Raw genomic sequence first — 27,075 nt, 5'->3', positions numbered from 1 at the left:
GGGACCCGTGGGAACGTCGCCATGGCAACGCCTGCCACTCAATCCCATCTCGGATGTAAATGACCTCGGATTTTATTAGCGCACAATTTCAAGAGATCCCTACAGTTCTTTTTTTCCATCCCTCTTTATAACACCACCTATCATTATCTCTTTTTTTTTGCACCCACCGCCATACCCCCCCCCCAGCTCCTGGTTTTTGGAGATCCAGAATTTGTTTTAACATAAGCGGAATATCTTGCAATCTGCATGTTTTTACATATTCATTCCTTTCTTTTGTTATGGTGGAGGGAAAAATAATGATTTGCATGTGCTCAGAGTCACACTGGCAATCCAAGCAGCAGCTTGTATAAAGAGAGGATCAGGAGCTGATGCTTGCACACGTATGGTCACACAAGCTCCGCACACGTGTGGGCACACAAGCTCCGCACACGTATGGACACACAAGCTCCGCACACGTATGGGCACACAAGCTCCGCACACGCATCGGCACACAAGCTCCGCACACGTATGGGCACACAAGCTCCGCACACGTATGGTCACACAAGTACCGCACACGTATGGGCACACAAGCTCCGCACACGTATGGGCACACAAGCTCCGCACACGCATCGGCACACAAGCTCCGCACACGTATGGGCACACAAGCTCCGCACACGTATGGGCACACAAGCTCCGCACACGTATGGGCACACAAGCTCCGCACACGTATGGGCACACAAGCTCCACACACGTATGGGCACACAAGCTCCGCACACGTATGGGCACACAAGCTCCACACACGTATGGGCACACAAGCACCGCACACGTATGGACACACAAGCACCGCACACGTATGGACACACAAGCTCCGCACACGTATGGACAAGCACTGTACACAGACGCAACAAACTCGTCTGGACAAAAATGCATCCTTAAATATGGGCCAGCGCAGACTTTGCAAAAGACGAAAGCAACATTTTTGCAGTTAAAATGCCTTCATGAAGGTAAACAAACTCATTATTTCCTTTTTAAACAGTGAGAAATAAGAAGAGCCTGAGGAGCTCTTGGAAACACAAGCATTGTTCTGGGTATCTGCTGGTCACTCCCTGGCCGGACTGGAGCTGGGCGGACAGCCCGTGGTTTCAAGCTCAATGAGCAGCCTTTTCTGCAAGAAGAGCTGGAACAATGCTTATTTGAAAGAAGATTCAAGCAACACGAGGAACATATTAGCGGAACAACATAACCACCCGAACTGCACAACTGATACTACTGTGACTTCATGCATTGTGTGTCCGTGGTGCACAGCACTCTTATCATCACCCTTGTGTTGTACAAGCTCTCACACATTGCGCTTCCTTGTCCTTGTGAATTCTGGCCAAGACATGAATTAATTACCCACTACAGCAGAGCAACTCAACTCCCAGCCTCTGAAACACTCCTCTGCAGAGCTGTGCTCCAACCAGCCCCTTAACTGGTGAACTGACAGACAGCAGGAGGAGTGTACCAGTAAATGCCCTTGGTGTGTCAGAGTGATGAGGGGTGGAGGGACCTCACTTGAGTAACATTGGACGTCACTTACAGCTCGAGACGCGTGTTTTCCAAAACGGGGACAGTTCATGTTTATTGGTGACACTGGAACAAGAAAAGCCCTTAGAGATGAGGTTAAGGTGCATGAGACGGCCATCTTTTGAATCGAAAAAGAACTTAAAAGTCATTCTAAGTGACTTTGTAAGGGCTTTTTTGAGCAGTTGGGCTGATAAGGAGGTCTCTGAAGTGCAGGCGCATACTCGCCAGAAAGGACTGGCATCCTGGGTGAAAGACGAGTTATCAGAGCCAGCAGGGAGTGTCTCAGGGTGTCCGGCCGGCCGGCGGTGAGGTGGGAAACCCTGTCTCCCTTCCAGCCGGAGAGTCTCCCCCCTGCAGGTTTGATCCTAAACCTGCTCCTCTCCTCTCCAAGCACAAGGAGCCACCGAGAGCGATTACAGCTCGGGACATCAGGACGGAGGTGATCAACCCCAGCAGGGGGTCCCCGACTCTGGCCCCGGGGACCCCCACGCCTGCTGGTTTTGATCCTCCTGAGCACCCCATCAAACACTTCAACCCTTGACAGGCTCGTGCCCAGTCCCTAAACGCGCAGGAAGTCACCTTTTAACTCCGATGCTTCATACGTAACCCAAGATCTCCCGCCTCCGAGGAGAAAACATACTTCCCAAGGTTCCAACTAAGCCTGGTGTCTGAGTTAGGGGCTTACTTCAACAAAGAGCTCGGCTCCGATGGAATCCAGCAGAGGTGTGGATCTTTAGGACCAGGGTCACTGGGTCCTGCAGGTTCTACGGATACTATCCAGCTTCCGATCTTCAGACCTAAAAAAAAAACAACATAGAGGCTGATTCCCTATCAAGACAATTAACGAGTTTAAGTAATTAAGTTCAGAGGTGGAAAAAACACCAGGGGTCTGTAATCCTCGTGTTCCCACTCCCAGATTCTGGAATCAAGACACTGAGAGGTCAAAACAGCCTGGTGAGGTAACAGTGGCTGAGGGGCTCCGTTTCGGTTGTTACTGAGCCTACAAACACGATCACCCCTGACTCGCTTTCTTTTTAAAAAAAAAAACTTTTCAGAACCTCACCTCAAGGGTATCGGGTTCTAAAGGCAGCTCCGAAACCGGATACTTTAATTCTGGGCTCCGATGACTAAGCTCTTTTGAAAAGAGAAACTTCTGCGCCCCTGTCCTGCTCCCTGAAAACCGCACACGTCTCGGAAATCTGTTCAAAATCCTCTACAGAAAAATCCCTGCGAGAGGCATCTAGCATCGAGGAGAGCTGGGGCTTTGTAATGGAACCATTTAGTGCTTTGATCCCCACGCAACACGTTAAACACCCCACCCAGACACCTCAGAGAGGGTCCCGCCACACCAGGGCACCTTCAGCAGTGTCACGGGCCACTTCTGGAGCAGCAGAGGTGTTTGACCTGGTTACATTCGAGTTTCTGTAAATAAAACCCAGGGCAGGCCGATTTAACCTGCGAGCTGACAGAACACCAGGCTAAGCACATGCAGGGTGCTGGTTTAATACTGCAGCATTCGGGACTCAAGCCACCTCTCTCACGCACTATTTTTAACACACTGTCAACACACAGTGCCTTAACACACACTGTACAGATCCATTCCTTTTTTAAATAACCAGGCACTGAGAGCTAGTCAAATTCCTCATTTATCAGGAAGAAGAGGTTCATTTTATTTTTTCAGATAATCGGCTCGTCCTGTACCGCAGGAGAACAATGCGTTGAAGTTACACCCTAACAGATTATTTTCTGGTGGTGTCACAAAAGTGTTTTTTTTGTGTGTGTGTGCTGTATTTAACCACCTTCTTCATATTTCCATCTCCAAGTTTAAGCGCCGCAGACTGAAGATATCGGTGACGAAGTGCTGCCCTGCTGGGGAGGAATTCTGCTTTGTAGCTAGCTGGGCAGGAAATGTGTTTACTGATTGGGGGGGGGGGGGGAACTTTAACACTTTGCCAGTATGGAAGACAAAATTATTTAATAGATACACTCTACATTTGTATGTCCACCTGCTTGCCTTAACAAAGCAACTGCTCGTTGCTCGTTAGTCGCTGCTGGAGGAAGTGAATTTCGATGGCCAGCTGGATGGCCAGTGTGTTGCGGAACATGGGGAGGATGTTTGTGGCCGTGAACACCAGGGAAACATCGTGGCTGGCCACCGGAACAGGACCTCAGAGAGTCAGGATACAGAAAGGGGCCATCCCTTCATTCCCGGTACTGCTGCTATCTGCACCTCCCCGCCTGGATCTGGGAACTCCCGGGGGGGGGGGGCACGGGGGACTCTGGTGTGGTCTGAGCTCGTTTCATCACGTCTTCTGAGCTTGACCTCTCGGTCAACCTTGGTATTTTTCCACAGTCCAAAATAACCGTATCGAGAGACCAGACTAGTCCTGTTCCAGACTAAAGAGATTCAGTTCCCCTTGCCTGTGCGGGACTTTAAGGCTGGGCACTAACAACTTCTTCCTTCTCCGCAAAGATTCCAGGGCAACCCAATCCCTCTTCGCATTGGGACCCCAAAACGAATCCGATAACTCCAAAACCATATCCGATAAGGAATCGCACTAGAGCTTTGTGTAATGGAACTTTTCCCTACTCTCTCGCACAGTGGGCATCTCTTAGGCCGAGCAACGCTGTCACGGCTGGGTCTATATGGTTCTATGGACCAGAGTGCAGACTCCGGTCCTGACTGGGTTCCAGCCAAACTCTTAACTGCTGAACTGATCTCTGATTCTTGGATGAATCCGCCCAGTTCAAGGCCCTAACTCCACGCCGTTGTGTGCTGGAGGAGATATAAAGAGAGAAGAGGTGGGGGGGGGGGCTGTTGGACCCCACCCCTCCATGACCAGACCCGCGCAGCTCCGCTCCACAATGGCGGACCGGAGACCAGACCCGCGCGCGGAGCGGCGGCCTCCTTTCCTAGCAAATACTCCGCCCCGGCCGCGCGGATATTTCCCCCAACACGGACACGAGGCAGAGACTGCAGCGGATAACAAGGGACGGAACTGAAAAGGCCAAAGCCCACTGCGACAGAGCCTGTCCAAAGAGCAGATGGCTTTTTGTAGCTGGAATGGATTTGTTTAGAGGGTCAGATTAACACAGGCTAAATACAGAGCACGCACACACAAGCAGGCACAGACAAAAACCCACGAGCTCAGATTCCTCTGTCAACACTACGGCTTCTCCTAGTATTGTGGAGCACTGGTATTCAGACTGGTAGCAGTGGTATTGTAATACTAGGGGTAGTTCTATTTCTATTGATCTGTTGCACTGATGTTGGGCAAATAATAGTAAAACAGTAAAAACTATTCATTAAAAGAACAAAGAACACAGAATGGAGATATAAAGTGGGCCACAGAAATCTGATCTTCCACATGTTCTCTTGAACTGGCAGTGACTTCAATCAAATTCAAAGCACAGTCTATCCTGCTTTCCCATATGATTCATGTACATTCAAGCACTGCAGCACAATCATCTTCATGATTGCGATGCATCGATTAAGGATGAAGTTAGCGATGCTAACAAAACGTTTATGCTTGCCAACGAGGTGGCAGGTCTCCCTGCGGAAGGTGTGCATGTTCGCTCTTCTCCGCCCAGGCTGGTCTGCGGCTCAGACGTGTGCGCGCAGATCCCAAAACACACACCTGGAGGAGTCACGCCCCCGCGGGATTCAGTCATCCGGGACAAAAAAAAAGAAATTCCCCTTGAACGCGCGAAATGTGCTGTTTTTCAAAGGATCTCACTGGAGTGCCCCGCGGTAGGCTTTTCACGGGCTTGCAAATTCCATGTGCCCGATTTACCAGCATGCCGGGGCAGTGTTTGGATGCTGGGGGTCGGCAGGAGCAGGCTCTAGCCCAGAGAGAGAATGGGAATTGTGCTTCCAGTTCCACGCGGCTCCCAGTAACCTTATTCAGGGACACCGGACCATGAGACAGCCAATCCCGGCCTCTGCAGGGCCATTAACCAGCTGATGCCTTATCCTTTCTGTGATCTTCTTTATAGCTGCAGGGTCAATTAAGTCACTGAGACTATATTAAGGAACTGAGGACCAATTAAGCGACAGGAGGGCTGGCTGGCTGGAAGTCCTGCGATGCTGCGGCGTCAGCGAGCAGACACGGGTTTCATTGCCCTGGACTTTTCAAGAGCGCTACGAGAAACCAGCCCTGCGTGCCCGAGATCCAAGCCTGAATTCCTGGTCTGTCTGCCCGCGCTCCCCTCCTCAGGCCTTTGGTCTGTGATCAACCTGGAAGGGGGACCGGCCGGTTCAAGCAGGGGGGGGTGGGTGGATTGTCCGCTACGCCACCTGCACTGCTGCAAACCAGAAACGGGAATATAGCGTCTTTTGTTCCGGCCCGCCCTTTCACGGAGCACCTGTCTGGCGTCCCCCCCCCCCCCCGATCTCCCTGCAGGCTGGCTCTCGCGTGTGCACGCAGGCGGGGGACTGGGGCAGTCTGGGGAGCGGAGGGGCAGACGGGGCAGGCCGTGCAGAGATCGGGTTACTGCAGCTGCTCGGGGGGGGAGGAGCCGGCAGCAGCAGCAGAGAGGGGAAGAGGCAAAGGGCGCGCTGGGGGAGAAAAAAGACCAAGGAGAGGAGGAAAAATAAAGGAGAACGACAAAGAGTGACAGGCATTTCAAAAAAGGGGGCATTTAGGATTCGAAAGAATTTTAAAAAAGTAACTGCGTACCGAATAAAGCCAAAACCGAACGAATGCGAAGGGTTAAACCCAGATAGGAGGGCTTGTGGAAACATGGGGGAGATGGGAGGGGGGCAGGGCGGAACGCCGGCCTCGGACCCGGGCCTGTCCCTCCACGCCCGGTCCCGGTCCGGGACACAGTCCCCCGCTCACAGCGAAAGGTTGGAGAGGAAGAGACACCCGTCCCAGGGAGGATCTGCGCTTCCCCTGCTCGCTGACACACACCCAGGCCATTAGAGGAGCGCTGCACTGACAATTTATAGCCGGCCTGATATAAATAGATCCATCACTGGATCTTCCCCTCGGCCCGCGCGCAGAGAGGCTGTCAGAAGCACTCAGCTCAGCCGAGCAGGCGAGGCACAGGAGAGCAGCATCTAGTGAGGGAAGGAGACAAAAACAGACACTCTCCCCCTCCCTCCTCCCTCCTCACTGACGGGCACTGCTGCAGAGCTGCCTGCAAACTTCCTCGCCTCTCTCTCCCTCCTCTGCCTCCCCTTCGCGCGCAGCCCAGTGAGTTGCAATTAAAAACCTCGCGAAACTTCAGAAAGAGGGGCTGTCGAGGCTCGACGCGCTGCAAGCCCGCGCCGGCACGCAGGACGATCCGTTGGGTTAAAACGGAATGAAAAAACCCAGCTCTGGTAAAACCACTGCGTTTGAACAAGAGAATTCATCACGATGGTTCTCGTGCTTTTTGTCTGTGGGTGCTGGTCAGTTGACGTTTCGGCCACCTGACTTGTTCCTGGACCAAGGATCCCTTCGAATTCAAATGCTCCATCATGAATAATACAGTACATGGCAATTGCTTAAAAACTACAAGAGCATTTATTTTGCCATATAATATTTCTGGAGCCCTGCCACACTGAACTGAGCTCCCGCAAGCTTCTGGCTTTCCCATGATGCTTTTCGGCCTGAGCTCCTGCTTCAGGCCCTACATTACACACAGGCCTCTGCGCGGAGCTGTGGGTTTCTGTCTGATCGCTTTTGTGCTTGCAGTTGTGTCAAGGACATTGCTGCAGTAGAGACAGCACAGACAAAAATGACTAATTCCTACCCAGGAAGGAATGCCTTTCTCAGATAGGAAGGCGAAGTCCATTTTCAGGCCTACCAGCTCATTAAGCGAAAATAATCCTGTGGTGTTAAGTGACCTGAGAGAAGAGTCCTCCCGGATGAGATGCTGAACAGTTATTCGGATACCCCTAGCATGGCTGGCACTGTTTCACACAGCTGGGCGTACTGCAGAAACTGGGAAGAAACTGAACAGTGCACAGTAGCACTCCTTGAATCCATCCATCGGCCTCTCTCCGGGGAGAGACAGCCATGGTGCCGAATGTTTTAGAAACGGTCCTAAACGGCCAGAGAGCAGAGATCTGGAAGTACTGTACGTCAGCCCATCCTAGTTGAGCAACTGATTGCTCCAAGTAACGCACTCGGGGCTCAGCAGGAAGGAAAGGCAGCAGTGGGACCCCCGGTCCCTCTCCAGCGTGCAGACTCATGGCTGCTCACGAGGAGCGCTAGGTATTGACAGCGAGCATACGGAGACTCCGACATCCACACGTCAGGCCAAGGCAACAACCTCTAGCAGACCAGGGAAGCCCTCGGATCTGCCACCTGATTATGTCTGCATTTTAATTCTCCCCTTTATCGAACAAGCCAGGGCTTATACTGACTCTCCCCTAAGAGTCAATTAGAGCAGAGAGAGAGAGCTGGGAAGACAGGGGTCCTGAGCGGATGAGAGGTACAGAGCAGCAGAACACGGGAGGGAGAGGCAGAGAGAGAGAGAGAAACAGAAACACAGTCCAGAGAGGGAGGGAGGAAGGCGCGCAGACCCTGAGAGTGGGGGGGAGGGCGTGTTGCCCTGACTGGGTCAAGGCTCCAGCCTCTGCAGCTGCTGGGAATTCAAACACCACCTCGCCTGGAGAGGAGACAGAGCTGCACTGGGGCTGGAGGAAGCCCAGTCTCACTCTCGCACACTTCTACACACTGACACTCGTGCACACACACTCACACACACACTTCTACACACTGACACTCGTGCACACACACTTCTACACACTCACACACACTTCTACACACTAACACTCGTACACACACACTCCTACACACTAACACTCGTGCACACACTCACACACACACTTCTACACACTAACACTCGTACACACACACTCACACACACACTCCTACACACTAACACTCGTGCACACACTCACACACACACTTCTACACACTAACACTCGTACACACACACTCACACACACACTCCTACACACTAACACTCGTGCACACACACTCACACACACACTTCTACACACTAACACTCGTACACACACACTCACACACACACTCGTACACACACTTCTACACACCAACACTCGTACACACACTCTCCTGGGGCCACATTCGTGACGCGAAGGCAGGACGCCGCCGTTAGCGTTCAGTGTACCGACTTGGAAAACCGGAGTGAGGAGGAGATGTTCTTTAGATTTGAAACTGCTCTCTTCGTCTCCGCGTTTCCTTCTCTAAATTCCAGCGGCAGAACATAGCACCGGAGGAGAAAAGCCTTCAGAAAGCTCAGGCTGTCTCTACGTGCCATTCTGCAGGTGCTGCTCTGTGCAACCAGGCGTCAGTGCGGCCTGACACCTGCCCCTGGCTTTAATCCACTACCCCTGTGCCAGTCAGGTCCGTTCCTCACGGAGAAGAACGTTATTTGGCGGCCTTTTCATCCTAACCCCCAGAGACACAGAACCAGATCAATACTCCCCGTCTCCGCGCGCACACACGCACACCAGCTACAAAAGAAGTGACCAGAACTGCTAGCCTGCTCGGCCTTTTCCACTCTCCTTTTGCGTGCACGCACCAATCAATCCGTTTCCCCCCCCCTCCATCTCCCATCCGCGCGGTAATTAAGCGGCGCTGGTCGCTGCCTTCCTCTCGTTCGCCCAGTGAAAAAAATAAACGCGCAGCGAGGGGGGCCGGTCGAGCTGTCAAAGAGTTGGGAGCGCGCGTGTCCCCGCTGGAGGTGCCCGCATGTGTTACACGGCTTTTAAAAACCCGGGGGTCCCAGGGCGGGCGGGCGCGTCACTATGGCCGCGCTGCCCTTCGGGCATCTCCGCCGCCGCGTCAGGTGGGAAATGCGTTCACATGTGCACATCTTTCCCAAGCGAGGGACACCGCCCCACCTGTGTGTCTCACAGTGCCTCTGCTCAAGGCTCCAGGGAAAGCCCAGAACAGACTCCTGCCAGGAACCAAACCGACAAACAAAGGCTTTCATCAAGCCCTCTCCCTGCTCCCGGCTGCGTTTCTGCCCCTCTCCTCCTACTGTGGGGAAATTACAATCTCCCATCTCCAGACCTCCCTCGTGGTCGCGGGAGCACCCCTGCTACAGCCCCCAGACGGTAAACACAAAGCGAGACAAGCCAGGCAGAGACCGGTCGAGTTGAGCCCCTGTCCGTCCTACGCGGGAAGGATCGGACCTGAGTGGGTGTCCCAACGACTTCAGCCCGTCAGGGGCATGAATAGGGAGTTCAGCTTTTCACTCCAGTGGAGCTTCTTACTGAAGAGCCAGAAGTAATCATTTACCTGCTCCAGTAAGGCGCAGAAACAGGTAGGACTGTATCGGCCCAGAATACTGAAGCTGAGGACCCCTGGGCTGGGATACCTGCAGAACATCACTTCCATTAACTTTAGCATGAGCAGCCAGGTGAGGCTGAGCCTGATAACTGACCTGCTGAAAGACGGACCGAGCGCAGCTGTGCTGCAGTAGAGAAGCACTGTCTAACGTGGGGATTCAGTTCCCTGGGTCTGTGACCTGTTGTCCCTCCAGTCAGACCTGTGCCTCTGCCCCAGTGGTCTCACTTGCATTAGCACGGAGATTCATCTCTCCGATCCCAGCTGCCTCTGTGGCCAGTCGGACTCGCCGCGGGTTTGCTTTCTTACGGACTCGGAGCAGAACTCCAAACCTGCAGCGGCTCGGGCTTTCCGCCTCTAGCCGATCTTTTTTCTAGCGACAGAGCGGCTCAGGGAGGACCCCTCGGCGTGCCGGTCTCACCTCCCGCCCCGCGGTGACAAGCCCGACCGAGGGAAAAAAAACGCTGTTTCCGTTCCGGCGCCTGGTCGCCTGGTCTGTGGCCTGGGGTTCCTGGGCACCAGCTGGGGCTGGTTTCAGCCCCCACTCCGCACCGCCTGGGGCAGGGCTGGAGACCGGAATTCCTGCCGCGGGCTCGCGGTGATAAAGAAGCGGTCTGACCCAGACGGACTGCCAGCCCCCCTCGCTGAGGCACAGCGAGCCAGGCGGATTTGCGGACATCAGGCTGTGAGATGACCCTCTGACTTTTACCTCCCAGGGAGCTGCTGGAGGGGCACAGACAGGGCGAGGGGGCGAGGGATGCACGATCCTGTTGCACGAGGTGACAGGGGTGCGAGTATAAGACCAGATCACTTTACTGGCCCTATACAATTTCTCGCATTAGGAATGTGTCTTTTCGCAGACCCCAGCTTGCTCTCCATGAGACACACAGACAGGGGGAGAAGCTGGGGGTCAGAGCGCAGGGTCTGCCATTGTACAGCGCCCCTGGAGCAGTTGGGGTGAAGGAAGTTAACAGAGTAGGATTCCTCCGCCGGCTGCGGGATTTGAACCGGCAACCTCCCAGCCAGAGGTGCAGATCCTGAGCCAGCGGGTTCGAGGAGGTCAGGCTGTTTCTATTTGCACCTCCCCTCAGTGCCTCACGGACTGCCCCCCCCCCCCAGCGGTGAGGGTGAATGTCAGCGCTAGCAGGCCAACGGGGTTACCCACCCCCTCCTACAGACCCACACAGGCAGCCAGCGCCCAGGAACACCTGCAGCAGATCGGGGGGTTTGGCAGCAAGACGCCGGCTGCCCCCGCAGACGTTTGAATACTCCGGAGGGAAAGGAACAAGTTGAAGGTTTATTCCCTGCTGAAAAGACAGGAAAGGAAACACGTTACAGCTGTGTAGCTGCTCACACCGGGAGAAGGCTCCACAGCCGAAACGTTGCGTTTTCTCTCTTCTGTCCTCAATAGGGAATAAACCTTTAACTTGTTCCTTTGCAGCCTACGCGTGCTGACGCAGCTGTGCGTCTCGGCCAACGCCTGCACCGCGGTCCCAAACCAGACGACAGGTCCCGGTCTGAGAAGCACGGTGGGCGACTTCTCCAAATGAGCGTTGGACATTGTAGAAGAAGAAAAAAAAAGATAAAAGACGCGCATTTCCGGCCCGAACGAAACATGCGTTTGTTTGTTTTTCCCCTGCTGGTGCTAAAAGAATAAGGAGCGTGTGTTTAGATTTAAGGGTAGGGAGGGTCAGGGCTTCATTACGGTGTGTGCTAAAAGTGGGGGGTGGGGGGGTCGTCTCATTGAAACCCGTGCTCGATTTATTTATTTTTTAAAAGAGAGAAAGAAAAAAAAACACCCTCTTCCTTAGCACCGCGGCTCGCCTCGACATGAGCGTGTTCTCGAAATCGCTTCCAGTGTCCAGCCGGCCCAGTGTCCAGCCGGCCCGAGCAGACGGGCGGCTCGGCTCCCATCAATGGCCCATTAATCACCTCGCGCGTACACGGGCCTGAAAGCTCTTTCCGCGGCGCAGCCAATCCGCGACGCGTTGCCCAGGAAACAACCTCTACCCTTGAGAGGTTTTTCATGGATTTTCCCCCCCTCCCCTTTCCCTCCTCTGTTGTGGATGTTCCCTCGGCTTTTTCGTTCCCGGAATCGGTTGGCAGCCGGGTTTTTTTTTTTTTGCGTTCGTGTGTGTGTGTGTGCGTGCTGAAGAGATTGCGAGTGGGAGAGAGGGAGAGAGAGAGAGAGAGATGGCAAAAAGCAAAAGCAAAAAAAAAAAAGACGACACAGGAGGAGAGGAGAGAAGGAAAAGGAGAGGGAGAGAAACTTAAAAAATGAAAGCCAAGCTTGGCCGGAACGGCGGCAGTCTCCTAACCCCGCTAGCAGAAGCGGCGTCGCTTCATAAAATGCGCCTTCCTAAACTCCGGCACAAGACAGACTGTGCAGTCGTTTCCCCGAGCCCCCCCTGCTTTTCCCAAAGACGAGAAGCAGGAAGAGCCGACATGCAGGCCGCTGGGCTGACGGCTACGGCTACGGCTACTCCTACTCCTCAGGCTCGAACCCAGGGCCAAGCGGTGACGCACGTCCCCCTGCTGTCCAGCCCCCAGCGCGGCGCGGCGGGGCCCCTGCCTAATTTCACACGTTTTTGCCTGCCCGTGCGTGCGAGAGGAGCGCCAGCCGCTCTCCTCCGGACAGCTTCAACAGTTGCGCCTGGTCTTTGGCAGCTCCCCGACTTGTCGAGGCGTCTCGATCTGCGGGGCTCGACTTCCGCCTGTGCTGTAAACAGACGCTTTTTCAAGTCCGGATCACAGCGCCTCGGTGATGTTTCTGCAACTGCGCGTAACCGTCCCGTATATGATCATGAATTATCTTTCTATCTATATTTCACGACTATTATGTCAGCTTTTGTTTTGTTTTTGTATTGTTTTTTTAAAAAAAAAAACAGCTTTCTGCTGTCGTGTGAAAAACTTGAAACCCTGAGTTCACTGCTGAGCTTGGTCCGTTTAAGGGAGCGTCGAGCAATTCCGACTCTCCGGTAAAAGTGAAGGGCTCCCCCCCCCCCCCCCCGCGATGCAATCGACATTTTCGGAAACAGAATTAAAGTGATTCTTTGAGAATTCACCCTATGTTAATACGCAATAATAAAAAACAACAACAACACAACTAATCAGGGCGCTAGTCTTTCCTTAACACGACTGGCTTCACGTTCAAACACGTAGCAGCGCGTCTGCGCAGTGACAGCTGGGCTTGTTCTCAACTGCCCTGGCACAGCGGCCCACACGAATCCCAGCGCGGTCTCTGACCTGCGAGGGACAACTACACGCTTTCACTTGACTGTACCACACCTGGGTGCCCGGCCATGATAGGACATTTCAGGCTTAACTGCCCTTTCTGGGAAAAAAACACGAACGGCCTTAATTATAATAATAATAATTGCTTACACTTATATAGCACTTTTCTGGACACTCAACTCAAAGCGCTTTACAGGTAATGGGGATCCCCTCCACCACCACCAGTGTGCAGCCCCACCTGGATGATGCGACGGCAGCCATAGTGCGCCAGAACGCTCCCCACACACCAGCTCTCAGTGGGGAGGAGAGCAGAGTGATGGAGCCAATTTATAGATGGGGATTATTAGGAGGCCATGATTGGTAAGGACCAATGGGAAATTTGGCCAGGACACCGGGGTTACACCCCTACTCTTTTTGAGAAGCGCCCTGGGATTTTTAATGACCACAGAGAGTCAGGACCTCGGTTTTACGTCTCATCCGAAGGACGGCGCCTGTTTACAGTATAGTGTCCCCGTCACTATACTGGGGCATTAGGACCCACATGGACCACAGGGTGAGCGCCCCCTGCTGGCTCCACTAACACCTCTTCCAGCAGCAGCCTTTATAACACACCTTTTCATAAACTAGCACCCGACTCCAGGCTCTCTCTCCCCCTGGTCACCCCGAGGAGGATGGGAGAAGAGCCGCAGAGGGGTGGGCAGGGCCACTGTGAAGACCTGCAGCGTCCGTGTCCACCCCTGGGGGGGTCACAGGCCTTGACCGGACCTGACGGAGGGAGGGTGATCTGGGAAGGGGCCCAGGGATTGGAGCCCCAGCCGGGTCAGGACCCTGTCTTATGTGCTGGTGTTGTTAAGGCACTTCCCAGCCCCACCCCAGCGAAGCACGGTTGTCGTGAGGGAGTGACGCAGGCAGGAAGACGTAAGAAACTCAGGGAAGGGAAATGGTTCGATTGCAACGCGTGCAGGGTCACGTGTGTGTCGTGTCTTCCTACACACATCAGCGTTGAGAGGCAGTACACAGCCGCCTGCGTTTCCAGACACGAAGAGGAGGGTCAGCCTGAACGGGCCCGGCCCGCTGGGGCCGCCAGCTGGGAGGACACACTCCCACACTGGGCGGCTGGTCCATCGCCTGGACATCTGGGGGTGCGGGGCGCAGGACGGGGAGTACCAGTCAGAGGCCGGGCCTGCCCCGTCCCGACTCTGCAGAGCCGCACTGTGCCATAACACTGTGCCAGCTATCACCAGAACCGAACCCTTCTTCTGTCCCGCCTCCCGGCCATCGAACGCACCTGCCCCGCCCGCCCACCCGGCACCGGCACCGGCACTTCATCTGTGCTCGGCGATTCATAGCGCTGCCCACCTTTCTGTGCCGCTTACTGGATCGCCGTTCTGTTAAAGAGCGACTCCCACCATTCTGTCATACGGTAGCTGCTAATATACAGCTCCTCCTGGTGCCTACAATTAACGCTTTGATTTTTTTCTGGGTTATATTAGTTGTGGACGTGGCTTAGGCACAGACAAAGAGACTGAAAGCTTATATAACTTGTGTTCTGGGAGCCTTAAAAAATGTTATTTTACCATTGGAAGTAACAGAATAGCTTATATGAAGACTAAGTAATGAGTGATTTCTATTTACCTTACTGGTTTCCATTCTGCTACACTTTGTTTGACTGGGATGGACTGGCGTCCCGTCCAGGGCGTACCCTGCCCTGCGCCCCGTTGCTTGCTGGGATAGGCTCCGGCTCCCTCAGGGCCCTGTGCTGGATGAAGCAGCGAGACAGTGGGTGGGAGGATGGACGGATATGCTTTGCTTGACGACAGTCAGACAATGTTACACTGTATGAAACTCTGCTCTGTCTACTGATCAGGCGCCCGAGCCCAAGGAGAGGGAGATTCAGCCGCGCTCCTCTGGCATGAGGGGTAAGCTGAGAGAACTCGAAAGGAATTTTGTTCAATAAGGAGGGGAAAAAAAAAGGGAACAGAAAGGCCAATGTCTGGATATGTTCTGCTGAGAAAGAGCTGTGCTGTTGGAACAGGACATTTGCAGGAATTAAATTAGCTGGGAAGCTGCAAAACCCACAAGACCGTTAACCCTCTCTGTGGTGTAGCTGCACAGGTAACAGGTCTGGAAACAGCTGCGATTGGCTCTTCCATGCCTGGTCTTGTTTCAGCCTCACCTGCTTGCTTACGTTCGGTTTCATATCATGCCCAGTGCCCCTCGCACCCTGTACTTTGAGCGACTCCGCACACACCTTCGTTATGGATTTTGCATTTCAGATCACGCACTTAAAAAAAAAACAACAGGTCGTTCAGGCACTAGTTCAATGACCAGCATCTGAAGTTGTGCATTCAGGGTTTCAGATTATTTGTGGTCTTTCCTCAAGGCAGTGGCAGAGACGTGCAAAAAAAAAATGACAGTAAAGATTGTCATGAATGAATGTGAGGAGAGCCTGTGCCAGAGAGCTGTGTCCAGTGGTTTAGTCTTCACGCTGTTGACCCAGATCTCCCTGCCTGTGGGCAAGCAGGTATCTCCTCTCCACAGACTCGCCTACTGCCACCGTCAAAGGGTTCAGGACACAGTGAGGCTTCATTCCATCTCTAGGTGTAGAAGAGCTTGGGTCTGTGTGACCAGAAGCCTGAGGCTAGATTGAGGGACCCCCTCCCCTGTTGAATGTGCTCCAGCAAGACTCTGCCAGATTCCCATCCCAGAGCTCCGCTACCCTCACCAGAGGCGGCTCGGCTGCAATACAGCGCAGTACAGACCGCTCCATGCGTGATCCCTTCGCCACCAGCTCTTCAGAAACTCCCGCCAGCTCCAGGTCACGCTGGGCTTAGAGACACGCTACTCAAGGCTCTGGTTTAAGTCAGGGGGCAGGCCCATAATTTGCATCCCTGGAGAAGTCGGGAATCTCCCAAGGTCTCCGAATTCACGGCGAGGGAGAGGGTGTACAATGAAAGCAGAGCCACCAGAGACCAGTGCCCGGACTGCACAGGACACATGCAGCAGGGCCCCAGGCCAGTGAGTGTGGCAAACCGCAGACAAGTCACAACAGTGCCCCAGAGTGCCAGCAAAGTGGATTTCACAGCGAAATGAACTTCAGAGCAGCGATCAACCACAGACCCCGAGTGTAAAAAGAGAAACAATGCAACGTACTGTACAAACACACAGGGTGAAGCAACACAAGTGCTTGATCACACAGGCGGAAGACCAGACTGCAGCGGATACCTGGTGGGATGGGCTTGCCGTGTTTGACAGGGCAGCAGACTGCTTTGGAGACGGTAGTGTTCGGTCATAACCAGGGATTGACAGCTCTGCTCAGATTCAGCCTGTTATTGACAGAATTGTATTCTACTGCACAGGTACCGTACGCAAACATACACCTTGAACACTTTGTGTTCCTTTAAAAAATACCCTAAACATATAAGAGAATATTAAGGCACCATAGAAGAAATATACTAGATGCAGAACAAGGAGAGAAGCTAAACAGGGCTGGGCTTGGTCAGCACTAGAATGGCTGATCTCTAACGAAACCAAGCTGATGCTGTAAGTGGTGCTGGTGGACCAGTAGGGGGCGCTCTTCCCCCCCCCAGGCCAGACTTTCTAAGCCTGCGCCCCAGTATGGCAACTGTAGACACTGTGCCATAGGAAGTGCCGGCCTTCAGATGAGACATTAAACCGGGGTTCCCCTGCTGGCTGCAGCAGTTTCTCCCCCCGGTCGGTCAGGGGGGCTGCCGTGTGTCACCCAGGTGGGGTGAAGTGGGTCCCCCCCCGTGTGCAAAGCACTCTGGGATCCTTCGGGATGAGAAGAGCCACATGAATGTGATGAATTATTACTACATACATCGATGGCACCTGTACCGTATTTCAAAGGTACTGTTAGGAACTTCGATTCCCCCTCATGCGCGATCTACCACGTTGTCAGAGCGTGCCACATTCATCTTCCTCCTTTGAGGCGAGAGGCTGAGACGCGTTCCTGTTGGAAGCAAGTAAGACAAAGGCAGGAAGGAGAGAGTGGAAGGGAGCGTGCGGAGAGACAGCTCAGGATGGCTCGCGGGACGCGCATCTCCCCGATGGCGCGCAAGCGATTTTCAGCTCCAGTCGTCTGTGCCTATCTCGGCTCCCCAAATTCCAGTCCCCACCCAGCCCCTCTCCCGCACGGCGCTGGGAGGGGGCGCGCGCGGGTCTGCTGCGAGTTACTGGCAGGGACAGAGCCCCCCGTAAACACAAACACTCTTCACACCGGCTGACTGCTGGAAACCAGGCAATTAAGGGATGGAAGACTCTGCATTTGCATACATATTAAAGTGAAGCCTTAAAAAAAAAAAAAAAGAGGGTGAAAGAAAGCACGGATCTCTCTCTCTCATCAGAAATACAGGACCCGGCGCTGCCGAGGCAGAAATCTGCATGACTTTACCACCACGCACGCCCCAAATCAGGGAGCAGGAGAGGGTGCCGACAGCACGGGGCTAGGAACGGTGGGACTGTTCGCCAGGTCACTTCCTGTCCAGATCAGACTGGATGTGAGCATCGTGAGTGTAAGACCGGACCCCCAGCAGGGCTTGTGCCGACACCAGCAAAGGGTCCCTCGCGCCAGAGCCGAGGCGAAACTGAAAGGGGCGCCCCCGGGAGGGATCGGGGAGACCCCCCCCCTCGTGCCCGCCAGCGCTAGGGCCGGGAGACCACGGCGGCGCCACCAGCAACCCAGCGGTCGCTCCGCATGGGGTCACTGGGGTCCTCCGGCGGCCGTGAGGCCCCCCCCGAGCCCCGCGCAGCGCAGTGCAGCGCAGGCGGCCACTGCTCTCCACCGATGAACCCGGGCGTTGAAGGTCAAGGGTCGAGGGTCAAGAAAAAAGGCAGTTGCTTAAGTTAAAAAAATGGGGGGGGTGCCGCACGTGCACGATCACGCCCCAAACAAAAGACGCAAAAACTGGAGACAGAGGCGATCACTGCCAGGACTGCATAAATCAAATTCAAATATATTTATATATTAAACCTAATGAGTCCTTCCCAACAGTAGCGTTGTAATCAGGGGTCACGTCTGTACGAGTGTCACTGTCGCCCCGCGTCGGCAAGCGGGTAACAAGCGGGAGAAGAGCTACGGGAGAAGAGCGGGAGAAGAGCGGGAGAAGAGCTACGGGAGAAGAGCGGGAGAAGAGCTACGGGAGAAGAGTGGGAGAAGGCGGCCAGCAGGAGCCCCCGAGCTGCAGGAGGAAGGAAAGCCGGGGCGGGAGGTTAACGAGAGGATCTGGGCTCAGCCCTGACAGGAGCAACCAGCTGGGCCACTCCTGCTGCCACCTCCTCCAGCTCCGCACGTTCCTGCACAGCCTCGGGGAGGCAGAGAGAGAGAGGCAGAGGGACAGAGCGATGGGGGTGTGAGGGAGGCAACACCGAGACAGAGATGGGGGTGGAAAAAGAAAGGAGGAAGCAAGAAAGAGAAGCGCCAAGAAAGAAAGACAGCAGGCAGAAGAGTGGGTGCAGTAGACAGGCGGAGAGCTCTCACACGGAGAGGAAGCGCTGCACACACAGGAGACACTCCCTCCTCACACAGAGCCTTGTAACAATACTGGGTGGTTTCAATCAAGGGCTTTTTCACTCCTCTTGCATCCACTGTAAAACAAGGAGCTCGGTTTTACCTGTGGGACAAACGGGTGATCAGCCCCGCTGCACCACTGTCACACTGTATAGGGGCACAGCACTCAGATGGCACACGGGGTGTCTCGAGTTCAGCGGAGACAGAAAGCAGAGGACTGACCCTGGCTTGACCACAGGCTGTCCACCTGGAGCTAGCGGAGCCTAGAACGTGAACTGAAACAGAAACCTCACTACTTCTCATCTGAGTATGTACAGAGCCCCCTTCCCCAAGGCACACTTGCATAAACATCAACACACATCTACACACTGATACACACTGTAACCCTGTGCACAACACTGTTACACACTGTAACCCTGTGCACAACACTGTTACACACTGTAACCCTGTGCACAACACTGTTACACACTGTAACCCTGTGCACAACACTGTTACACACCATAACACTATACACACACTGTTACACACCGTAACCCTGTACACACACTGTTACACATAGTAACTCTGTAGACACAGTTACACACCATAACCCTGCACACACACTGTTACACACTGTAACACAAAACATACACAAGCAATGAGGCAGTGAGTCAGAGACAAACAGACATCAGTGAGGCAGTGAGGCAGAGACACACACAGACTCTGCGTGAGAGACACAGACTCTGACTGCAAAAGCATTTCCTGCCACAGGAGTTGAAACTGGAGCCTCTCCAGCTGTAAAAGTCTGTAGGCTGCATACAGAGTTACCGAAAACACTGGGGCTGGGAGGAGGATTTCAAATTAGGAATGAGTCGTCTGGCCCCAAGCAAGGTCTGCTCAGTGCGGCAGGAAACAGCAGGGCCTGCTCCTTCTCAGGGTAGGAGAAGGACACAGCTGGAGCCGGGGGGGAGAGGGGGCCGACCAGCCCCTCCTGCGCAGGCAGCTGCGAGCAGCCTGCTGGTCCCACACGCTCTTCCAATGACACTGCGCAGGACCTGCCTCCAGAGCAGCCTCGGCCCGGCTCACACCCTGTCACCCACAGCCCTCCGCCTGGCTCGGCCCCAGAACCGACACAGCAGAGGCAACTGCACTACTGTCTACTCGACTGCACTATGTCCACCTCTCCCCACGGCACGCTTCCATAGAGATCAACACACTGTTACACACAGTAACCCTGTACACTCTATTAGACACTGTAACACTACACACACTGTTACACACAGCAACCCTCTACACTCTATTAGGCACAGTAACCCTGTGCACAACACTGTTACACAGAGTAACCCTGTGCACACAGTTACACTATGCAGTTACACACAGTAACCCTGTACACACAGTTACACTATGCAGTTCCACACAGTAACCCTGTACACACAGTTACACTATACAGTTCCACACAGTAACCCTGTACACACAGTTACACTATACAGTTACAGACAGTAACCCTGTGCACACAGTTACACTATACAGTTCCACACAGTAACCCAGTACACACACAGCTACACGCAGTGACACAGAGGGTCTGCCTTGGTTCGGGAGCCTGGATACGAGCGAGCCATCCTGCTGGCTGGGGGGGTCCTGTACTGGACTGGAATAATCCCAACGATCTCGTCCTTTCACAGCCGTGTAACCAGAGCACAGGAAACACACTGGACTAAACAATGGGGCTAATTTTAGAACATGAGCCACTGAAGTATGATACATTTCTCTGGAAGAACCTGTCACAAAACCGTTCTGCTGGAACTTGCCGAATGTGTTGGAAGGGTTGAAGTTGCGCTGTGTGCCAGGCAGAGGCACAGTGCGAGTTCCCACCCCCTGCCCGCCATCACCCGCACGCAGTGAGGAAGGAGCTCAGCCCGACCGGTCAGCAGGCTGCGGACTGTGATCTGGAATCTCCCTCCTTCGGCATCCAGCTGACGTTAATCCTGTTTCCAATGTGGGCCTTCAGCCAGCGGGACCAGGTCAACACCCCCCCAACTCACTGCATTATAGCTGGCCTGAACCACAGAGCTGCACGTCCTTGGCGTTCATTCATTCTCATCTCATCTCTGACGCCATCACCTCCGTCTCCGACTGGCTCATTATCAACGTTATCAGTTCAGACGTGTTTCAAGGGTTTCCAAAGTGACGCACAAAGCGCCAGGGACTGAACGCTGGCAGCTGGCGCATCAGGGCCGTTTACAATACTGCGAGTCCCGCGGCACAGCTGGGACATGAACTAGGAATCTCCTAGCGAAGCGAAGACACGAGGAAGATTATTTCAGACTGAGAGCAGGTGGCCCTCGTTTACACAAAGGATTGTGGGAGTTTGGAAGAAGCTACCAAGGCCTGTTGGCGAAGGCTTCCTTCGAGAAAAGACTAGTTGATATCCTCCGATCAATTAACTACGAATTGATAAGATTCTTGGTGCTCTTGATGACAGCAGTCCTGAAGTTATTGCTGGTCTGAAGGTTGACACAGAGCCCCAAAGCCAACCTGATCTGAGCTCAGTGTGCCAGGGACAGGACCCAGGGTCGAACCCTGGGCCATGGACCTCAATCACTTCCCTCCCCTCACAGATCATTACTACAAAGCATCAGAAAAAACGAATTATTTTAAACTCCTCATGCTCACCTACAAGGCTCTGCATGGCTTAGCACCTCAGTACCTGTCTGAACTATTATCGCCCTGCTCCCCACCTCGCAACCTTCACTCTTTTAATTCTGCTCTCCTGTCTGTCCCCCAAGCCCGTCTACATTCGATGGGTGACAGGGCCTTCTCCTGTTATGCCCCCAAGCTCTGGAACTCTCTCCCCAAGAGTCACCTTCTCTAAACTCCTTCAAATCCAGACTCAAAACCCTCTTCTTCAGAAAAGCCTTTACTGAACTGGTTCCATTCTTCACCCCTCTGCTTTTCTTAGTACCACCATCCACGGTCTGTATATTGTTATTGTGTTTTATCTTGTGTATTCTTCTTATTTATTGTTGTTGTCATCCTGTAAAGCTCTTTGAGAAGCCACCTTTAAAGGCGCTATATCAAATAAAGATTATTATTATTATTATTATTATTATTATTATTATTATTATTATTAAAATCCGACCCCAATTTGTTTAAGGTCGCTTTCCATCGCTGAGACACGCTGACCAGCAGATTGCGAACAGAAACCATGAAAGAATAATACTGGACAAAGAAATAAACAATATAGGAGAAAGACATGAAAATAATTCAAGCACACATTCTTACCGACGAGTGAAAATGACAGGATGAAAGTCAACCCGGCACTCAAAAAATTCATTTCAGTAACTTACATTTCCCCTCAAGCTTTCAAAACCACGTGGCAGAGAGGCCGTGCGGCTCATTATGAACACTAAACACTTTAATTTCCTTCACACAAAACTAGAAGTAAACAATATTACACAACATTTAAGATGAGGGTGGTTGTAAGCTGTTGGGTGGATAAGAAACAAAATCAGTTTCAGGTGTTAAACAGCAATAGTGCAGAGAGTTTTCCTTTAAATCTGACACAATGCTCTGTAATCTTGATAATTAAGTATCAAGAGCTTTCAAGTGGTCAAATAGCTGTAACTTCTCTAAGCAACTGAATATGCAGCGATGCACCTGAGTCAGTGGATATCCATTATTACAGTATTCATATTTTTAATTTATTCACAGACATTTGCAGAGGTTGCAAAAACTGTTTTTTCCCCACACAGAAATGTTGGTGCCAGCGCAGACAGTTTATAGATACGGCTTTGCTGGGGCAGTAAGGGGAAAGAGTCTGTCTCTAGGGTTACAGCACTGTGCCCCACTCAGGATTTGAACCTGCAACTCCCCCGGCCTGGTAAACACAGCTATTACCACTACGCCACAGGAAAGCAGGCTGGGACTTTTATTTCTGATACTGCCTACAGAATTGCTGCTATTAACACTGTATGCATGATAGCACCACAGGCACCGCCTCTCCCATTTTACACAAATCTATACCCTTGATTTTGCTTCCTATGCTTTCAACTGTGCCACAGCAACATCATATCAAATAAGTATTTTAAGGGTGGCATGGTGGCACATGGCTAGCACTGCTGTCTCGCAGCACTGGGGCCCCGGGTTCGATTCCAGACTGGGGCTGCTGTCTGCGTGGAGTTTGCATGTTCTCCCTGTGTTCACATGGACTTCCTCTGGGTGCACCGGTTTCCTCCCCCTGCAGGAAACTGGCTCCTTCGTGGGGTTAATTGGCTCCTGGGAAAACTGGCCCTGGTGTGAGTGTGTGCATGCCTGCGCCTATGTGTGCCCTGCGATGGACTGGCCTGTCCAGGGCGTATTCTGCCTTGCCAAGACAGGCTCCGGCTCTCCTGAGACCCTGTACTCCTATACTGGATGGATGGATTTTCACTTAATACATAACAGCTTCCAGAGTTCATTGAGTTCACTTGCACAGACTGATACACAGCTCACAGCCCAGTTACTGCCACAGCTGATGTGTTGGGCTGAGTCCTTTCTGGTGCTTTCTGGGCTCCTACACCCGTTGTCCAAAGGATCAAGACCCCGGGACGAAAGAATACGCCTCTCTGCGGAAGGGAACGCGTGGTTACCCCCAGGAGCAAAAGATGGGACTTTTCCCCTCCCCTTCTCCCAGCCGGAGCCATCCCCAGTTCTGTCTGATGGAAAATGGAAAGAACTGGCACAACGCGCAATTCAATCCCATAAAAACAGGATGGGAAGGGGCTGTGACTATTTCAGCTCCTGGTGGAATACAGGTCACATCCTGATTAAGGTGCCCCTGCTGCTCACAGAGGTCCAGCACCAGCACGCTTTGTGCCTTGATCATCACCAGTGAGCTTTGTAGGGCAGTAAGCAGGAGACCCAATAAGGGAGGGGTTGTGTGGATCTATGGGACTTCTGCTGCAGGCATTAGAGGGTTAATTAAAGGAGTAGCCAGCCCAATATGGGCTCTGTCTGGCTGCCTCTCAGACACTACGACTTGAGTCACACCACTCGAATGCGCACCACACAATGGGGGGATTCATAAAGACCCCGTGATGCTAACAGCTCGCCTCTCTGTCTTTTCAACTCCGAGGCTCGTAATGCAACAGCAGGCAGACTATTTTGTTTATGCATTTTTATGGAATAGAGAAAGGAATCTACCAATCCAATGGAACGTCTTCTTGGCTTACGTGTCTGCATGCAGCCATCCAGAAAATCCGAGCTGGATTCCCACCCGGAATGATCCAAACACTCTGTTGTTTCACAGGAGATCCCGATCGGAACCCAGGACTCCAGAGTGTTGCCCAGCTTCCGAAACAGAAGCTTGGATGATCCCTGGGACTCTTTCTGTTGTCTAAACTATTGTTGACAAGACAGAGGACAAAACCTCTAGCCCGTAGACTAGTCCCAGGGGCCGGCCTGCTGCCAGGGCTCTGCAGGTGAGGCGCTGGCTCTCCTCCTGTCCACGCAAGCAGTCTGGACCTGCAGGGTGGCAGCGCAGCTCTGAGAATAAAACCACTATTGCCATGAGGTGAAGCACTTCACCTCAAGCCCCCCCCCCCCATGTAACCCGACATTGAAATGGGTCTGGAAATCCTACCCGTGCCACCCACTGCACAGATGCCCCATGACATGGGCCTCATTCATCGCCGTAAGCCTTCAGCAAACTTTGCATCCTGCCATCACCTACAAATGCCCTACCATTGCCCTAAGGTCACCCTGACATCACTTTACCATCACCATTCATCACCCTTACATCACCCTTATGACAGCAAATCCAGAATGAAGACGCTGGGGTAAAGAGACCCTGGCAAAACACAGTCAGCGCACAGAGCGAGCAAGTTCACACCAAGAGGAAAAATCGGGCAGAGGCGGCATATTTCAAGCGGTCAGCTCCCTTCTTTTTCAAAAAAGTTTAGGAGTTTTTCGAAAAGTTTTCGTCGGTGTCAAGTTGGTATTGAGCATCATGGTTCTCCTGGAGGACTAGAAGCGCGATGACACCCACTGCCATCGAGCCAGGGAGGGAGTCAGCCCTCTGACCAGGGAGTGTGGCCCCACTTGGAAGATTGTTCCCAGTTTGTCGTTGCCATCTTATCTACAAGCAGATGGATCCCAAAGTCAATTAGAAGAGTCAGACTCACGGGCTGGAGCCAGAAGTCTGTAAGTAGATGTACTGTAGATCCAATTAAAGGAAGCATTCCTTCATACTTCAGCACATGCACGCCTGTTCAGAGCCTACACACCGTCATGTGATCTTCAGTCATGCAAGAGCCCTGCTGTCACAAATTACTGTGTAACTCGACGAGATGGGGCTCCTCACAGTTGGTTAGCTGTCTGTGACGCGCAGGAGGAAATAGTATATCGTTTGCATACTGTACTGTCCCCAGCTTGAACCATTAGCACAGACCACATGAATCACACCATTGACGTAAAACAAATGCACAGGTCACTGACGCGTCCTCTGCTTTAAAACAAAACCAGAAAAGTGGTGGACGCAGCTCTGTCCGTCAGGTGTCGGTGGAACAAACGAGACGAGACCATTTAGCCCATATTGTTACTGATTAATTAGCTTGATTGGTAGTTACCAGCTAATTGATCCAACTGATCTTGTCCAGCCATTTCTTGAAGGATACCTTCAACAGCAAGCCTGGGTTGCTTGTTTCATATACCCACAACCCTTTGTGAAGTTTAGAACTTCTTACTTCCTTAACACTCGTGTCCCTGTTTTGTTTCACTGTTGATTCTGAAGTCCACAGGAGTGGGTTTATCGAGGTCTTTGAGGGTTTTGAATACTTGATTCGGGTCCCCTCCTAATTTTCTCTGTTCAGTCCCTTCAGCCCTGGAATTGCTCTATTTGCTCTTCTCTGGATGGATTCCAGACTGGCAATATCTTTTCTATAACATGGTGACCAAAATTATACGTCATATTCTAAATGAGGCCTTACTAGTGCCTTATACAGTTTTATCATAACATTTCACTACAGTACATGTCCTAACACTTCATCTCTTTTACTGCTTCCCCAAAGTGTTTAGAAGATGTAAATGATGTGTTCACATAAACTCCTAAGTCTTTTTTCATAAGCAGTTTCTTCAAGCTCAGCCATTTCCCACTTTGTATTTATAGTTTATGATTTTGCTGCCTGCCTGTAAAACCCCACACTTGTCTATATTAAACATCATCTGCCAGGTGTTTGCCCACTCTTGAATTTGATCTAAAGCTGTGAATTACGTGTGTTGCTTGTAATTTGTTAATCCTTTTCATTTGGTAGCTTCTGCAAACCCGACTAGTCTGCTAACCATACCATAATGTAGATCATTAATATAAATTAGAAACAGCAGTGGTCCTAGTACAGACCCCTGTGGCACTCCACTAATTACATTACTCCAAAACACAACGATCCCAGCTCGCCACATGTCATACTCTATATTATATTAACTACTAATCTGTCTGATTTTTATCTAAAGATAGATTGCTAAGGAGCATTGACCCAGCCGGGATTTTAAACACAAGACCTTCCAGTTACCAGTCCAGAACCCAGACCATTCCTCTAAACAGCCTGCTGGCCCACAGGAACCTTAGGAGTGACAGGGGTCCCTTCTGCACACAGCTGGTTGGGGAGCTCTCTTTACAAAGGGGATTGGTAGAACGGCGGCACCCTGATTGGCCAGCAGATGTTCCAGGCAAGGTCAGAAGGTCAGAGTAGCGGGCCGCTTCTCTGCACCTGAGAGAAAGGGCCATCCCCAGTGCTGTCGTTTCTCATTTGTGTGCAGGGATCAGGAAGAGACAATACCCGGTGCAGACCATTCAGGCTTCATTGCTTCAGTAACAGAATGACACGAGTCTCACGTCAGGCCTGAGGTCCCTTAAGAATAGGGAACTGCTGCACTCGGGCTCTTTGCTCTAGGAAGCAAACCCAATCGCGCGCCCCCCTGACCCCAGCGCCTGCAAGTGTTCGTTTCAGCTGAGCTCTCAAGGACTTAATCGACTCCATAATTGAAGCACAGCCCACTTAGTTCACCCCCTCAAGATTGTTTTCAGCCCTTAATCCGCTGGCCATTCCCCCTGAACTATACGACCGCGCGGGGCATGGGAAACCTGCCTGCCTTCAGCCGCTGAGAGATCGACGCAGAAGGTGTCATTAAGAAAATCGTTAGTTCAATTAAGGGATCAAGGAGAGCTCGGCCATAACAAGGACCGGTAGGAACCAGGGGCGAGGTGATGGAGGGGGTGATGGCTCAGGGGTAGACCAGGCACATGGCACGCCTGGCGACACGCTGAACAGTGTGCAGTGTTCGGCCACCAGCGGGCTTCCGACAATATCCCCGGATCCAACGTGCATTTTCCAAAGAGCTGGACCGCTCTCTCCCTCAGCGAGAGGCGTCGCCGTCATGGGGAGGGCCACGGCCTGCAGGGGTTTCCACGGCCCGAGATGGGCTCGGCCGCTGGGGCTCCCA

General features: G+C 52.6%; 1 long non-coding RNA gene across 1 annotated transcript in view; it reads right to left on the bottom strand.

The window, feature by feature from the left end:
- Window positions 1-661: 661 nt before the first annotated feature.
- The window catches only part of LOC148643859 (uncharacterized), an 84,000-nt gene continuing 57,586 nt past the window's right edge, over window positions 662-27,075 (bottom strand). Inside the window, exons 4-5 of the long non-coding RNA XR_015928848.1 lie at window positions 14,727-14,850; window positions 662-2,342 (exon numbers count right to left, since the gene is read on the bottom strand). This is a non-coding gene — a long non-coding RNA (uncharacterized LOC148643859). The remainder of the gene's footprint in view (window positions 2,343-14,726; window positions 14,851-27,075) is intronic.

The sequence above is a fragment of the Lepisosteus platostomus genome, chromosome 21 (genome assembly GCF_059453375.1).
Source record: "Lepisosteus platostomus isolate fLepPlt1 chromosome 21, fLepPlt1.hap1, whole genome shotgun sequence".
In the NCBI taxonomy this organism is placed as follows: domain Eukaryota; kingdom Metazoa; phylum Chordata; class Actinopteri; order Semionotiformes; family Lepisosteidae; genus Lepisosteus; species Lepisosteus platostomus.
The sequence above is the reverse complement of the archived record's forward strand: the minus strand, read 5'-3'. Positions and strand labels throughout refer to the sequence as shown.